We start from the raw sequence: 9706 nt of genomic DNA, 5'->3' as shown, positions 1-9706 counted from the left end.
TTGTTTTGTTCCATAAAATCTGTTTTGCCCCCCCGCCCCAGGACATTGCTGGGCTTTAACTTGAAGCATTTTATACGGCATTCATCGTGTAGCAAACCTCCATGTGTTAACTGGTTAAGAGTTCCTGCACATCCCTGCAGATGAGGACAAATATTCCATTCTTGAGTTGGTGCTGTTGCTAAGCATCGCTTTAAAGAAGCCACTTGTGCTCGTGTGAATGTTCAAAGCCCAAGCTCTCAGCAGTGAGCTGTTTACCTCAGGCTAAAGAATCACTCGGGGCAATTGATTCGTCTCGGTTAGAATATTGACCAGTTACATGCGAAAGCGGTGCAACTACCAAGCATTGCTCTCTATTAATCTACTCACCAATCCTCTGGTTGGAAAACGTTTCCCGATAAGAAAATGGGAGGAAAAATATATTGGGGTTTTTAAGATGGTATGATCTACCACCTAAATATACTATTATTCAACAAGAGGGTCAAAAATGTTACTGTTACTGTGCTTATTGGATCAGTTCCACTTGCAGTGATATTCAAATGGGTGCAATGACAATAGTAAGAAGAGTGTCTGACTATTGTACGTCCCAGAGCTAATTATTATTACCTTGTTCGGAAAGTCTCTGTCAAACAACTAGCTCTTTGTACTACTAAGTGCCCTTGAAGTAGCTCCCAGTTTCAAAACGTTTGGTGACCCCTGGTCTAGAATATGAAATCATTGTCTGACTTCCACTTAGGAGCCATAATGAAGGGCAAATAAACAGCGCAAACGAATGGCGTACAACCGGTGAGTGTAAACAAAGCCGCGTGATGACATTTTTGTCTCCACAAATTTCCCGTGCCAAATGTTTGTTTTAACATCGCACTTCAGCATAATGGAACCAAACTCTTCTTGACGAATTTAGGGGGAGATGGCGACGTAACCGTAAACCGTAAAACGCAATAGGTCGAGGATGTGGGGAAAAAAAAACAAGGACCACCTGTAATTAATTTGATATGAAGACACACATTTAATATACAGTCAGTCATTTTTATAAATTATATATAAATTAGAAATTAATTAATTTGTATTTATTTTTTATGTTGCAATATTTTTAAGAAAAAAGGACGAACATCAACTACGATGTTGATGGAGCTTTTTTCTCGTCAGCTAATTGCTAACAATTGATAAGGAAACTTGAACCTTCAGAATCATTACCGAATGTTTTCGTGTATGTATGTATGTGTGCATCGCTGTGTTTCTATTAGAGTCAGGTGTGGATATCCAATACCTATTATCAACTGGAGCGTTTGTGGATTACTGTGGATAATGGAGGGAGGAAAGAGAAGCGAATCAGGTTTTGGGTCCATATCCTGCAGCATTTTTTCTCTGCAGTGGAGCTCAACACACAGTCATTGAGGCCAATGGTTGGAAGCAATTCTTTGGAAACCAGGAACTAAAAGTGGCATAATTGAAAACATGACTGAAATGCTTAATCAGTGAGAAGAGCTCATAACCGGCTCTCATTTCCCTGCATTTAATCCTTTTCTATTGCAAAAAATGTAAATTATTCATAACATTGGCAGTGATACTTCCCTGTTATTTATTTGATGTTTACTTTTTAGCAAACAGTTCTGTCTCCACTGTGAATATGCAGTGTGTCTATGCTGGGGGTATCCAATTGCTTCCCTCAGGTGTGACAAGCGTACATCATTCAGTTGTTCATTCTGAGCTGCTTTAAACTTGTGATTTATTTTTTTTTAGAACATCTAGTGCAGGGGTGTCAAACTCATTTTGGTTCAGGGGGCACATACAGCATGATTAGATGTCAAGTGGGCCGGACCAGTACAAGTATAACACAATGACCTATAAATAACAGTAAAGAAGTAGAAGTATATTAGATTGGAAAAAACATTATGTACATGAAGTGTCTGCATTTTTTTTACTTTCAAAATGTATCAAGCGGGACGGATCGAACCCCCCTAGTGGGCCAATTTTGACCCGCGGGGCCGTATGTTTGACAACCCTGATATACGGGTCGTACCACCTAGTGGGCCAATTTTGACCCGTGGGGCCGTATGTTTGACAACCCTGATATAGAGGTTTTAAAAATGAGGTAAAATGATTCAAGAACTCTTAACAGTTGGGATCATTTTGAAGACATTGGTCTCTATTAGTTACGCTGTGCTGGGCTATTTCTAAGAAGACTACATTTAGCCCTAATCTGGAGAGTGTTGCCACATATGATGAACAAACAGTAGCTACAAAAATATAGATTGTTATTATACTGTTGAATTTTTTTAATTTGTTTATGTTGCGATAAGATTCCTTATGTTCAAGCTCCTCCTACTCAGCGATTGTGGCATGGTTATCATGTGGTGATTATAATGTAGATCTGTGTGTCATCAGCATATGGTTGGTAAAATATAATGATAATGATAATGATAATAATGATAATAATGATAATGATGATGATAATGATGATGATGATGATAATGATGATGATGATGATAATGATGATAATGATAATAATAATAATAATAATAATAATAATAATAATAATAATAATAATAATAATAATAATAATAATTAATAAATGCAACTTTTGAGCTTGTAGTTCTAGGAATTGTTGCTAACGCAGACTAGAATTTGTACTTCTGGTGGAACTCAATTATTGAAAAAAAAATGGTATTAAGGCTTATAGGCAACACGGAACAGATGACATGAACAACTTGTTTGTCAAGCTACCTCTTATCTATTCCAGAGATGAAAGACTCCCTTAGCTTTTCCATTTCATGGTTATGGATGAGATGACTTGCAAGTTTCACAATGAACCGGGGGTTTGGTTTTTCATCATTTGTTTCCACGTTTGGGGCTTCTTCCAGCGTGACATTTCTTCATGGTGACATTTTCCTTCCAGAGATAGCTTTATTTCTAATGGAATTATCGGTATTCTTTGAATGGAATTGAAGAACATACACACATGTTACACAATTTTCTGTTCACGTCTGCTTTTTTTTATATCACAGGAATCCTTATGCACTATAATTTTTTGTGTGTATGTCTCTATAGCAATTAAAAACATGTTTTTTCCATTGTTATAAGCACTAATAAAGGAGAAGGCCGGAACAGATTTTTTTTCTGTTATTTCTTATGGGAAAAAAATGATTTGAGATACGAGCACCTCGAGTTACGAGCTCGATCCTGGAACAGATAATGCTCGTATCTCGAGGTTCCACTGTACTAAAAAAAAAAAAAAAAAAAAATGGTCCAAGAATGGAGCCTTAGGGAACCCCACATGTGATCTTTGGTAGCTCAGATTCATAACAATGTGATGTGACAAAGAAGTGCTGTAAGTATGAGCTGGGCTACACAATAAAGTGAGACCCAGTTTTTCAGTCCATGTTGTACAAACACAGCAGCGACTATTCTGCTTTGTTCATACTGTGTGAAGCTTCAAGTTATTCCACAGGCTAGAATAGCATTTAAATAAATGAATACATTCACTTATGCTACTCCATATTTCAGCATTTCCATACAAGAGCATTCAACTAAAAATGAATTCACATTTGAAATGAGGTGTCTCATATAGCAGATGTTAGCCATTTTGCCAAGCCTGAGCTGCAGGATGGGGGATTGAAAATCCCAGCCATCCCCGGTTTAACTGTGTGTGTTTGTTATTGAACAGATGTATTAAGTTTTCTGTGTCTGTGGTGTTTTGCAAACTGTGGTACACGCAGGAAAAGCATGTTGTTTAATTTTTTGTTTTGCCGCTAAAAATGTCATCCAAAACAATTGTTCACATTGTAGGAATTACGTTTGTGTAATCTTTACAAAGGAAATCCAAATGATGACTTTTATCAGTTAGATTAGTTTCATCAATGCTCCCATCATACATGTTCTAGCCAAATGGTGCCCAATAAGTAGATTAGTATCTACCTGTATATTGCAATATTAGTGCTGGTAGATCATGAGCAATTGAAAAAAAAAAAAAAAATCAATACATAAATATAATTCTTTTTTATTATTATTATTGCTCATGGTCTACCAGCATTAATATAGTAAATGATGATAAATTAAATCATATTGTGTCCCATGCATTTAATCAGTTCCCTAATTTGAAGTTTGAAGTTTATATGAGTAAATATATATTATATATTAGGGTTAGGGTCATTGTAGGCAGATCACTCAAGCCTAGTCATTTGAATAGAAGCTCTCAAGCCCCCCCAAAAAAGTGTGGGAACCCCTGATCTAACCAATAAAGTATGGATACATAATCATTTGTCATGAGTCTACAGAAACTATTTTGTGCATTAAGCACACCTTTGATGTTTTTTTTTTACTATTTTGCCTTTACACTGGGCTAAATAAAAGCCATTTGTCACTTTGAATAAATGAATTCCAGAAATATTTATCAACAAACCAAACACCTGAAATTGCACATTAAACATCTGAATAAAGAGAACTGTTTTATGTATGCGTACGTTTTATATACATTTGAAAAAAAAAAGTTTTATTACATAAACACTGGGACTATAATTTAGCAAATACAAAACACAACTGAATTCAAACAAATAGACTCATTCGTCTCTTTCTTATAATGATACTAAAGCTCAGAATAAAAAAATCTGTATGTGAAGAGTCAGGCGTTGCAGGTGTTTATTGTGTGACAACTTTCACACATAAGCTTCAACCATGTCCTCTACTACCATCCTTACTTCCTCAGGCCATCTGGCCAACCAAAATTTACAAACCCAAAAAACAAACAACACTTTCCTAACATTTACCTAACACACATTAATAAACAAACAAAAAATGTCGTTATAAAAAAGCGCATCAGGTAAAGCAGAACATAGCGATATGGCACTGCTAAATGTTTTTAACCTTTTATCAGCATCTCACCCTGATTTCCCACAGGGCTACACTCGGAATAGAAAATAGAAATGCAATTCTCTCTCGCTGCGTGTCGTAACTAGCTAGGTGCTAGACGCATATCACATCACATATTTTTCACAGCCCATGTTCTCTCATGTCAGGGGTGCAGAAATTGAATGAATGATGCGATAGGATGTGAAACTGTTCTTCTGCATCGTGCATTTGTCTCTTATGCTCTTAAATGGAGGTGTCTCTGGCACATGGCGCAGGACATTTACGATAATAAACACACAATGAGACAAAAGTGGGTACATTGTGAGAATAAAGTTGTAGTGCTACGAGGAAAAAAAAAGTCCTAATTATATGAGAAAATGTAAGGTTAAGGTCCTACATTTTTGAGGTTAAAGTCCAAATTTTTACTAGATTCATTTCGGAAGTTTAGATGATGTGTTTTGGGGGACACAGCATTAAAATGGGAAACATGGAGAATCTTGTGCAGTTACTTACTACTTTAGTACAGGAAGTGCTCAGTTTATGACGCTCTCAACCTACGGCGTTTCATGGTGACGTCGCCATCTCCCATATATTTATTTAAAAGGTATTCTTCCATCATTCCAACTAAGGCATTAAAACGGTACGTATTTATTTAAAAGGTATTGTTGCATCATTCCAACTAAGGCATTAAAACGGACGAATACGTCCTCTTGCAGCGCTACACATAGAAGTTGGCTTTGTTTACATTTGCGGTGGTACTCAATATGTTGGACTGTGCTACATTCGCTTTCTTTCATTTATCCTGTTTTTAACCCTTTATTATGGCTCTCAGGCTTAAGTCAGACTTAAAGACACCTAGATCCAGGGGTGTCCACGCTTTGTTAGCTCGGGAGCTAATTTTCAATTGACCATACCAAAGTGAGCTACCTTCTTTGAAAATAGTTGATATATATATTTAGCCATATGAGCTGAATATACTTTATATATATACATTATACTGTATGTTGATTAAGTAACTGTAGCTGTATGGCACAATCAGAGAAAATTATATGGATAACGCAAACACAATACGGAAGACTTGCGGGAGATGCATATGGAAGTCGACGAACGCGTGACGTTAATGAGTGAGGCGGTGTGGTGTGTCTGTAAGCGTGCTCGTATCTCAAATCTTCACTCGTATCTCAAAGCAAAATTTGCCCGACGGCTTGCTCGTATCTCGGAATACTCGTATGTCGAGACGCTTGTATCTCTGGGTCCCACCGTATGTGTGTCATGTTACTTTTTTATTTGAGGAGGCGCGAAAAATTTCTTATGAACCGATGGGAGGCACAGCATAGAAAGTCTGGGAACCACTGGTATACTGTATGACTTTTAATGTTGAAAAAAAAAAAAAAAAAACTACAGCCTTTCTGGTGCAATGTGAAGTTGCAATAATGCATTGAAGAAAAAAATAGAGGAGCCAAAGCTCACAGAAATGCTGTTATATAAGTCAAGGACAGTAAGCTGTGTATAATGAACCGTCATCTTTGGTTTACATAATGCTGTTATATGCATAAAGATAAGACGTGTGCATGAGTGGAGATGTTGCTGTAAATTTGAGTCCAATTAAAATGGAATGGAACGCAACAGAAAACTTCCACTCCATATGACAGTTCTGCTTTCCATTCGCCTTGTTGTGTTTTTCCTCATGTGTGTATCGTGGTATCTTTTTGGTGAAAGAAGCATCAAGCAGGTGGAAGACAGATTTTTCCCTTTTATCTGTAAAGGACCCCGTCTGTCTCTACTTTGATTGGATTTTTCATCTTTCTGTGACTATTACCCATTTTCCTTTAATTACGATACGCTAACTGCCTCTTAACCGCCCGAAAAAAGGAGAAAGGTGTAAAAAAAATTACACATGACTGCTTCAGAAAAATCAAACCTAATCACTTTCCTGTTTTCTCTAAGATGGTGCTTAGCTAAGAGACAGGAGGGAGGCCGATGGAAAGACAGTTTGTGAGAGATTTTGATTAGCCGGAGGTTCGGGTAATCAGCGAAGGACTGGTTTGTTTTCTGATTTTATGAGGTTGCACGGAGAGAGACGTGAAAAGGTGCTTTTCTTCACCGTTAATCAAACCTTGTTGGTGTTTTCAAGCTTCAAAGAAAATGCAGCAGCTTGACTATTAATTAGAAATGGAAATAAAATGTTCTACATAGCCTTGTCATCGCACAAAAGCTGTTCCCGTTCCTCGATAATTTTCAATATCTGTCTGTATCTATATTTTCGGGTAAAATCGTTTTTATCTCAACTTTCTCCTGATTTTTTTTTCAGAGCTTCTGGAAGCTAGAACTAGCGCCCAGTCAGTACAGCAGTGCAGCCAATTACTAACCTGTTGTTGACGCGATGTATACGCACTTAGCAACAGAAATGTAACCAATCAGCATCGTCGAATGTGATAGCTTAAGGGAGGGGTTCATTTGTCACCCCAGCCAAGTTTCTTGGTAGCAAAGTGGCTATATGAAGTGCAAGCACGCCACAAGGGGTCACCAGTCAACAGCCTTGTGTGTAAAAATGTGTAAATATGAATACATAAATTTGTTTACATGTTGAGTTGCGAATGCAAAACTGCAGTTTGTGTTTGATTGTATTCGGAAAGTTACCGAAATTGGCTGAACATGGCACAGCCATTCTATTGTCTGTCTTTCGCATACAAACAGATTCGTCCCTCAAGCAACAAGAGCACAGTTCCAGTGCTTCTCAATGGGACATTGTACTAAATGTTTATTTTTTTTTTCTGGCTTGCTTGCATTACTTCGAACATCTTACGCTTTTATATGGGTAATGGGTTTTGTTCATTTTGAGCCATTGTAGGAATGTGTTAACAAAGCTAGCACACCAGATGGTTCCTCGGTTTGTTCATGCAGCCATTCATCCACGGACTGTATGAATGCATGGATGCTAAATAAGAAGTTTTTTATAATCAATTGCGCTGAACTGTACAATACGTTAACTGCCGTTATCGTCGGCTTCTCAAGTTCCCGATGGTCTCTGAAATGGACCTTGTGTGACAACTACAACTTTATGATGTCATAATCTGTGCAGACCTGGCGGTTTGAGCCTGTGTGTCTAGCTAGCGCAAAATAGGCCAAAGAAGCAGACCAACAGCCTAGCCTTGCAGGACTTACACACACACTAGACAGACGTGTACAAAACAAGACAATCCTTACAAATTGTTAAAATGCGTTAAAAATGTACCTTGTTTTCCGAACTGCAAGTCACTCCGTAGTATAAGTTGCACTAGATGAAAAATGCATGCATGAAGAAGAAAAAAAAACATATATAAGTCGCACCAGCCAAAAGATGAAAAAAAGGAGAAGCAGATACTGGTACACTAGCCTAGAGTGCCCTCTAACGGCTGTCAGTGTAAAAATAACAAATGTGAATTTTCAGTGGTGCAGGAGTAGCTGATACTAATACACAATCCTAAAGTACCCTCTAGCGGACACCTGAGTATAAGTCGCAAACCAAGCCAAAGGGATTTTTAAAAAATGAGTGCGACTTATAGTCCGGGAAACACGATAGTCTGATTAATTGCTAGTGGTGAGCGAATCGATCCAAATATCGATAGTATCAATACAAAGTCGGTATCGGTATGGGATTGATACTAGCCTGGTGACATCGATTCTTTACTTTAAATTCCGCTCTTGTTCGCAATGCTGCGGTTTCGGCAAAGAGGCTCCTGAGTCAGCGCAGAGCAAGCACACCTTGGCTCCCCCTCCCCCCTCTTGTGTTTAGATGTTGTGCCGTCATGTGAGTTACGTGACGTGACTTAGACGTGCAAAGCAAACAAACAAGCAAGTTGCCGGCTCAGGTTCATCAGCACACGCGCAGAGAAAATACAACAAAGAAATAGCAGAAAGGAAGAGGAGTGCACGTGGCTGTATTTTCAAGTCGAAAAACGAGACAACAGCAAAATGTGGGATTTGTAAAATGCTAGTCAGGTATAGTCGAAACACTACCAATTTACCAATTTATAGAAACCATCCAAAAGAAAACATGGAGCTACAATATGGAGAGGCGAGGAGAGGAGAGAAAAAATGTTGATAATAAAGCATTTTCTATTTAATTATAAACTTTGTCCTGGGTTTTAACTATTTATTAATAAAAAAGGAAACATCACGAAAAAGAGAGATTTAGCAATTCAATGATGCATCCACCTTATTTAGTGAAAGTATCGGATCGGTATCGGCGATACTGGATCGTATTTACTTGGTGTTGGATCGAACATAATACACAGTATTGCACACTACTTTTAATTGCTAATTAATTAAGGCAAGTTATGTGTTAACTTTAACATTACTTATGTCCTCAATAACAAATTTTTCCCACTAACTTGCTGTTATTTACTTCCCCCTTTTCCCTCCGTTATTCGTTCTCCGTCCCTTTTTGTGCTACACGATTGGTTACTTCTCTGCCTTCATTAGCATATAATAAATAGTTTGTAATAACTTATTTGTGGTTGTGGTGGGGAGGCTCAGTGGATTAAACTGAATTGAATTACAAGCTTCCCTTCACAGTGGGGAGGGGGGACGGCCGGGGCACCTGGGGTCACTGTTTCTAATAAGAGGCAAAGTTGTAAGCCAGGGCTCCCAACTTAGCACCATTACAGATGTTCCCCACTCAGCGAATGTGAAAACATTTCTTTTGGCAGAATTGTGCAAATTCACTACAATAAACACCACTGTGCAGACTCAGGCAGAAAAGACATTGTAGATGGAGAAAGTACAAGTAAAGCATGTGAACCCAACCCAAATTGTAGCTAAAGTATTTACAGTTAGGAGAAACACAGACCTGTGGCAGGGTATATTTCCCACACCATTA

Source organism: Cynoglossus semilaevis, chromosome 12 (assembly GCF_000523025.1).
Source record: "Cynoglossus semilaevis isolate Cse_v1.0 chromosome 12, Cse_v1.0, whole genome shotgun sequence".
Classification (NCBI taxonomy): Eukaryota; Metazoa; Chordata; class Actinopteri; order Pleuronectiformes; family Cynoglossidae; genus Cynoglossus; species Cynoglossus semilaevis.
This window is presented reverse-complemented; position numbering follows the sequence as displayed.